The following is an 8,970-nucleotide window of genomic DNA, read 5'->3' on the forward strand; positions in this document are numbered from 1 at the left end:
TAATCTAAAATAACTCGAGCGAGAACAAACTAGTTTAACAACACAATTTAATGCAGAAACATCAAAGCGTATTGCAGTATTCCGTAACGACAGGCCACGATGAGTTGTAGTATAATGCGCCGCTGAGAACTGCCCGTGAATAAAAAGATAGACGCGTAGAAAAAGCATAAAGGAATAATAAAGGAATAAAAATGTCGGAAATGACAGAGATCGGTACTCGCATATTCTTTCGGGCCTATTTAGGCGAGTAATCGTTTGGCTTTCACTGTCGCCGTCGACAAACGAAAAAGAGATATATAACGCGAATGTTGCAGAACGATAATTCCATCTGATTAATTTATGGCGTTCTTTAAGCGTTCCGATCTTGAGGATAATCTCGAGTAAAACGAACGGCTGGATTAGAATCCCTTCGTAAGATCGATATGGTCATCGGCGTGAAAAATACGAAGAACAGAGACAACGATAGACTAGGAAGAATCGATAAAATTTCTTTGACCGATTTATCCTTCTCTCGAAATCACGCAAAGAAAATCGACGATTAAATGAAAATCATGATTACACATTATTATTCGTTCCACATAGACTCAATAAAATTTTGAGCGAGCATTTTGTAATTTAATTAATACATTCGAGGGTGAGTGAATAAATAAAATCCCCTCGGCAAACTGAAACGGTGTCTGAATCCTTATAGTTAAACATATGTGACATTCATAGAAAATGCATGCTAAGATTAATGTGCCATTTTTAAGCTTGCTTGGTGTAAGTTGAGAAGTATATCTTCATTTCTCCACATTCAAAGCACGTGTAAATGCATATCCATAAAAGAAGCGATGGGCGAACATATTAACCGCTAAGAATGATTTGATTAAATATCCTAAATATATGCAAGTTATTTGCTTAATTTTCCTCAGTTGATAATTTAAAGAATTAAATAGTAAAAGATATGTCATATAATGACCATTTGAAACGTTAGAAACGCAAAACTTTACGTGATGAGCATTTATGTTGCAATCGCGACACGAGCGTGTTCTGCACACGAGGATAACTACGTATAAGTTCTTAATGAGATTAACCTTGTTAAAATCCTGACTCTCGTTAAAAGATCATTACGATTAAGCGCATTGCGCAAAGTTACTCCCCGATAGAAAGTAAAAAAAAGGTACGTGAGAGCGATATTGACCCATATCATACCTCGCGAAGGCCGTACGTACACACATATGTGTCACTTCGGAAGTAGAATCATCACTTTGCGGTGGGTGAAATTGCGTTTCAGCTATACTCGAGTTGTAACAATTACCGGCAATCCACCGGCGGACTACCGTACAATTTAACACAACATGTTCGCGGTCCGCACCGATAATTTTCATTGTCTATCGTTCTATCTTTTTTAAGAGACTTACTTTTACTCTTTTTTTTTCAGTCTAGGAGAAATCTCCCTCGAGGACGGTCTAATTCTCAATTGTGGCACGAATATTTTCTCTTCCCTTTTTTTTCCTTCTTTACGAGACAAAGGAGCAGATTATGACGGAAGATTTACGACGGCAATTATGAGGTTGTGATCGCGGGCACATCGATCAGGCGCCGACCTATATCTATGCTGCGCTTACTTGAAGAATAACATTCCAAAGCGGTTCAGAGTCCGAGCGTATTATACTTCTGAGAGAGAGGGTGTTTGCGTTCGCAAAGTGCTTAAAGTCAAGATGGTTACACGAGCTGTGGTCGTGGTATTTTAATCAACTTGCTGAAGTTTTTATTCCACCGGAATAAAGCTCTTATTATTTTCGTGCGCATTTTAATATTTATCTTGGACATTCTTAGAGAGATCTAATAAAATTTAATATCGTGTCTAACATCGCGATACACAAGTTTAGTGATACTACGACTGCTGCCGGCCGGCGTTACACACGCCACTAAAATCCGCGGTGAGATTATCTCGCCCCAACTTTGGCCTTATAAAGTTCAACGTTGAGAAGTGTCTGACCCGCGCGTGTAAATATTTAGCACGTTAAAAATATTAAGAAAGGGAAAGGAGGGAAACCGCCCGCGTTCGAGGGAGCTCGCGAGGCATATTGGTTCGCCCGACTGGACTGAGAACTTGTGACTTTTTTAACGCGCGCCATTATTTCGCTACGGCCACGTTCCACTTAGCGCGACACTTACCCCAGCGCGATTACCAGCTGACCCCCCAGCGGCCGCCGAGTCTGCGGATTATTGTTCAATTTACTCGGCGCCATCGTGCGACGAGGCCGCGCCCTCGATTTCCATATTTCCACCGTGAAAATTCCCGCCGCGCGTCGCGTTGTTTCTTTATTATATACGGCCAAAAATCACTGAGACGGGATACGGGGACTGCGCGACATTTCGACAGTGATTCCATCCGGAAGGCTATCTCCATTACTAATGAGAACTGTGTCGCGAATGTTTTCACAAAATATTAATTAAGGCAAGCTATAAGACTCCTGGCTTACAGTTATACCGCCTATTGTTTCATAATCCGAGTCCTCAAATATTCATTAAGCTTAATACCCATTAAGCAACTACACTATATCTGGCGTACACGATAAAATATAGCAACTGCCATAGAATTAGCTTCTGTAGTAATAATAATTTAATTTCGTAATAAATACTTTTTTTTCCACTTTACGAAATGGCTTATTCTTAATAATAGAGTCATTTTCTATACAGTAAACACGCAAACGTGTGTATACGATTATACGATGTTTGAGTAATCTTTGAAACGGGGAGAGAGAACGCGCGACATTGTACTAAAAAAAGATTAAAGAAATATATGCTCGATGGCAGTATACAAAGGAGATACGTACTCGGTGTTCGGCAGAAAAGTAGGTCGAGGTTTTACAAGAAACCAATATGGTTGTTAATTATTATGCGCTATATATACAAAGGCACAGAGCGATAGCGTCAGTAGTATTAATACTTGGAGCGCGGACGCTGCATTTGTATTTGTATTTGCACCAAGAATTGTAGCTGCAAAAATATGTACGCCGTTAAACGCCGTTCGGCAAGAATTTGCGCTCGGCGTTAAATGTGTTTGTGTGCAAATAATTGACACATTGGCAGCGATTACCGTTGCTGATTGTTTAATGCAAAATTGTTTGCAACGAGATAGAGATGCGATGCAGAGATGTGGCAGTAAAAAAAGCTACGCTCAGTTGCGCGCGCATAACGCGTTAATAATTAAATCGATGTGCTCATTTACTATATTTACAAACTCGTAATCTGTTACGCTGTGATAACCGATTAAGCAAAAAGAGCGCGTGATTTAGCGTTGCACGCTACACGCTACACTACGCAATCCAGAAGTGAATTTCCAAAATTAAAATTTTCAATGTACTTTATTAAATGTGTTCGATTAAATTCAACGATAATTGATTTTATTCGCGCAGAATCATACCGATATTTTTTGAATAGACAAATAAATATTTCTCAAATTAAAATATCATATCTAGAACACGGTGGAATATTTTAATAACTCCGTTATATGTTTAAAAGGTAAAAAATATCGATATAAACTTTTCATTCATAAAATATTATAATTTCAAATCCGTTATAAAAAAAGAATAGAAGAGAATAAAATATTTAAAAAATTGTAAATGAACAAATTTTTACACAGGTATTCTTAAAACTTTTAATTGAGACCTATAATTGACTCGAGCATCTTTTATGCTTGATAATCGAAAGTGATATAAAAAGTATCATTTCTAACATTTTCATCGTTAAGTCAAATCATGCTTATCTTTTAATATCTAAAAAACACGCTCAATGCTAATTATCGTTTATTGTTCGACGCGCATTTACTTATTTACTGTAGTATAATATATTTATTATGAAAATATATGAATATTTAAACACACACACGTTTTTTTTTTATAGCGCCTTCAGAAAGCACATTCTAATGGATGCTAAAGCGATTCTTGAAACGTTCACTGTACATCTACACCCGAACTTAATAACAATCCCGTAACGTGCTCGACGTATCAGACACGAGCCGTAAAATATCTGAGGGTTTCTGCGGTCGCTCAAGTTGATGACTAAATTCGTGCTATCTCGCTCGTAAATTTTTTCCCCATCCACCCACCGGGAGCGCATTATGTAATGCTCCCCCGTGTGTATGTATACGTCCCGTCGTCGGCCGTTATAACTCAGGGAGAAGAAAGGGCGAAGCGGACTGAAACACCGACGCGCGACGGTTGCAACACGGGCGTTCGCCGAGACGATGGAAGCGTGCGGAAGAGCTTCTGTCGAATCGATTTGACGATGGGTGGAGAGAGAGCCTCGGCGCACTGCAATGCCGTAACTCCTCCGAGTGAGATTTCAGAAGTCAAAAGAAAAGGCGTTTTCTTCTATTTTTTTTCAAGGGCTGGATAAACCGGGAGGGAATCATCGGGAAGACCGTTGTCGCGACGAGCGGACGCTCATCCGGCGAAGTTATTGGATTTCGTGTTTAAGGTCTTTCGCGTGGAATTTTAAGTACTCTGAATGTATCCCAGCCCCGTGATGGCCATATTAATTAAGCTTTTAATCATTCTATTGCTAACCGCCGCCTCTCTTTCTCTTGTACGTGTATGTATATATTTCGCACGAGTTTCGCATACGGCGTTACTCTGTTAGAAAGAACAATAAGAGACTAATAACGGCCAGTTTAAAAGTTCAATTGGATATGCGCAGCTGGTACGATTGCGCATGTACAACTTTATCTTGACTAGACAGTATCTGTTTTAATAAAGCCGATGACATGTCGTTGAGACTTTTTTGTGCGAGATGAGTCAAGGTTACATTTATATCAGTACTTTTGTCATCAGTTTCGTAGAAATGATTACGCGCGTGTGCATTGAAGACAATTGAGATCATTATAAAAACAATCTACGTTGCTGTAAATTTATTGTGTAATTATGGATCTACGGCAATAGGCATCATTCTTATCGCATCCTCTGATCTCGATTTAATTGCAAACATGATACAGATATTACACGCAGAATTAGTTTGATACACTTGATATTAATAGACACAACGATATCAGAGTCTAATTATAATCTCGGACGCACGTTCACCGTACGGCAGGAAAAAAAGAACTTTTGAGCGAGTCGAGATAGTAACACTTTGCACGCAAAGTGTTAAACGCCGCGTTAACCGTAATGTGCGTATAGAATGCGAGACAGTGATTAAACTGTGTGTAACGTTATCTCATGTAATATTTATCAGTATTGATATTTTGATCACGTCGATTCAAACTGTCGTATAAAGTTTTACGATTTAACGTGTAAATAAATACACAGTGCAATTATGAACTAATAATGCGATTCTCTGTGATATCGCCGTTTAATATTATAAAGAATTAATGATATATTTAGGAAAATTTACGGAAAATATTATCAATTAATAACGATATATCAAGATTACTTTCTAATACGCACACCGTAATTGTCTAGGAACCGTCTAAATAGCAGGTCGCACTACCGCAATAAATTTAACGCGGACAATTTCGGGAATGCTTCAATCACTTGTCAGTCGGATGCAATTATGCAGTTATCGCGCGATCTGCGGTTTTCTAATAATCACCAGTCAGTGTCAGTAAGAGAGATATATTTCGCACTCTCGGCATTCTGCGTGATTGACAGAAGCGCATTTCCGTACTTCGAATTATTAGCGACACTGGGAACGAAAATAATCGAGTCTATGAAATTAAGGAGAAACGGCCCTCTCCGTCAATCGATATCACGCCAATACCGCTTCCATCGAAGTTTTGTAATCTTATTTTCCGTGACAAACAATCATTGCAGGAATAAAAGAAAAATTTCAGTTAAGCCTCCCCGAATGTCAGCGTAACGACACCGGAGAGAGACGAATAAAGGTAAAACAGATTCCGTCTCAATTTCGAAGAAGCGGATTACGTATTTCCGGATTGCGACATTTTCTCGGTATCTTAAATTTAACTTGAATGTTTCGAAGCTACTCCATTATTCATTATATATATTTTTATCATATATATCGTGTATTATTATCTCTCAAAATTATTCTGTTATTTATTAGATATTATAAACTCCAAAAGAAAACATTATTTCAGCATCAATGAAAGTTACGTGTGCATTCGATATATCATATAGGCGGCACGTGCGTTTTAACATTTAAAGCATAATAACGTGAACCTTTTAGAATATGGAATAACAATTACGATTGATCTCGTTCGCATCTTCTAAATGGGTATCGTGTCTTTTATATGTATACTATACATATATGTGCAAATATGAATATGTTGTTGTTAGAATACCATAAGTGACATAATGATTACATATCGCTTTTTGTATACAGAAATAATTAGGTTAATTAATGTGGCTGCAGGAAACATTATTTTCGTGTGACGTAAATCAATCAAAATCAAACAAATATCAGAAATTTGTTGGAAACTTGCAACAAAAATCTAATATAACTTTAGCTGTAATTACGCACCTGCTTTTCTAGCATATAATTATATATCTAGCATTTGTATTTAATTTGTATTGATATAATCGAAACTTCTTTCGTTAGTTTTTGTAACATATTTAACTCTTTCATCTAAATGTACTACATTATATAAGTGTACCATAAAAATATTATCATATTATCATTATACGAGAAAGATTTTTCAAAGTATTGTGAAAAGAAAAGTTTCTCTTGAATTGTTATTGTAACTTTGAAGAAAAAGATCCATAATGTTTCATTTTACACCGTATAAATATGTCAAAGACAGAGATCTCTTTACAATTTCGCATAATAATTTTCAAAATTTATCTAAAATTAGCTTCATATATGCAATCTTTCCAATTCGTAAAACAAGAAAACCTTCAATTTTATATATAGGGGAGATCGGAGCGGAGTCGTCGCTACAATTATCTCAAAATTTGTATGTTGTATGAACTCGTCATTAATATTGTAAACGCTACTTATGGTGCCATGCCCATGTGACCAACGGAGTTTAGTGAGATTATATGCCATGTTGTGATTTTCATTAAGGCAAACGTGTTTTCTCGGAGGTCAAAAGTAAAATTTTTTGCGGGTCGAAAATTTTCAATATTTTAAATATTATTTTCTCTCCGAATCTCGAGACAAATGATTCTGAAGAGTAATGCATGATGAACACGAATCCAGTAAAAATGTTTTATTTTCGTTGATTTCTAATATTTCATGAGCGATTAAACTTAAAATCTGTGTCCGGGGCGAAGTCGTCACCAAGCCATATCATGGAAGCTTCGGGCGAAAATCAAAGTCAAAGAAGCAGTAGTGGTCGGATCCCAACGAGGACTTGGATAATATGTGCTGCGTGTGCTCAGAGATGACAGAATAGAGCTGACGAAAAACAGTGCATTTCGTGCGAGCGTAGGGCACATAAGTGTGTGCGCTTTTCTTGTAATTATTTTCCGCCATCGTGTTTTTAATTAATGTTTCCACTTTTCTATTAAAAAATAATTAATAAAATGTATCGTATGATTTTTCATGATCGGAATTATGATTTTTCATTTAAAATTCAGTCCGAGAATGAAGTGACGACTCCGTCCCGGCAATTTTGACATTTTAATTTTTGCACCTTTGTCGTTTTCACTCTATACCCAGTTGAACAAAACGACGTAGACCAAAAATGTTCTCATAAATTTTGTAGCCAAGGGTTCACTCTTTACAACGGTATACCACATTTTACTAAAATTATTTGTTTTGTTGTTAAAAATCGGCACCGAAAAAATAGTGACGACTTTGCCTCGATCTCCGCTACGCGAGACGTATTTTAGATTATCAATCCACTGTATTCAGAAAATTGTTATATGATCTTTTTTATGTAATTAAAGTGTAACACGTCTTTTCCACGCGTTAATGCCAAAAATGGCCTTCTTTCGAGATCGTCATTATCACGTCATTATCACGTGCCCTTCCCATAACGAATTTTTTCTTCGCTCAGCAGCCTGCTTCTTCTTTTTCGCGTGCAAGATTCAAAATCGATTGGCACAAAAACGCACTCTGCCCACGAAGCGTTGGGTTGAAAGGTCCTCAATCATTCGGGGTTTTGCGAGCAAATCGATCGCCGACCAGTCTTACGAAAACGTAGAACTATTAATTTACAACATCTTGCGCTGATCCGATATAGGCTAAAGTCTCGTCTGCAGCATAAATTGGAGATTATGCAACGTTTGAGTTTCAATCACTATATAGCTGATAACCCTGCGAGATTAAGCATGAGTGGAAAAAAACGCGTTTGATACTGAGATACTGATAACGCAACCGGCGACTCGGAATATAACAAAACTCGTTGTCACTCGCTGTTGGCGTCCGCACTATGCGAGTTATAGCGTTATTACGCTAGCACTGAATGTTGTCACAACAGCTAGTTTTCCCATAATGCAAAGTTTCTACATTTGTATAAAGTCCGGGGGCGCGTATTGTTTCGCCTTTGTACACCCCGCGGTAAGGCACTCTTTCGCGACAGGTCAAAGAAACTTCAACGTGGAGAAGCTCGCAGTGCTCGTGACGTCTCTGACGACCTTGAGTACGACTCTCTTCCTCCGCTTATGAATCGCGCTTCTTTGTACGAGACACCATTACCAGAATAAACATTAGTCAGCTAGCGCGCGCTGACTCGCGCGTAAAGATGATCGAAATCCAGCCAGTTGGAAGTTGGTCTTGAGTAAACTTTATTTCTCCAAAGCGCATATAATCTTTTGCTTACATAACGCTTATATAATTTGAATACGAACCATCTGTATCGCTGCTATTTAATGTCAAACATATATAGTTTAGATCGTGGAGATAGAGGAAATGAGATACACTTTGCAAAATGGATTAAGTAAAATAGAAAGACCTACGCTTGTAATCGTATATAAAATCCTACGAGTCTAACGAGGAAAAAGAAAGTGTTTTGAGGGGGCCGTTAGCGTAACAATCGATATATCTCGATATCTCTCCCTTGGCCTACATGTGAGAGGTAAG

The 8,970-nt window shown here is 37.8% G+C and overlaps 1 protein-coding gene across 5 annotated transcripts in view; it reads right to left on the reverse strand.

The window, feature by feature from the left end:
- LOC112464817 (sodium/potassium/calcium exchanger Nckx30C) overlaps window positions 1-8,970 on the reverse strand; it is a 66,834-nt gene that overhangs the window by 55,894 nt on the left and 1,970 nt on the right. The gene's annotated exons all lie outside the window — the stretch shown is intronic.

Source organism: Temnothorax curvispinosus, unplaced genomic scaffold (assembly GCF_003070985.1).
Source record: "Temnothorax curvispinosus isolate PA1 unplaced genomic scaffold, ASM307098v1 QBEX01014594.1, whole genome shotgun sequence".
In the NCBI taxonomy this organism is placed as follows: domain Eukaryota; kingdom Metazoa; phylum Arthropoda; class Insecta; order Hymenoptera; family Formicidae; genus Temnothorax; species Temnothorax curvispinosus.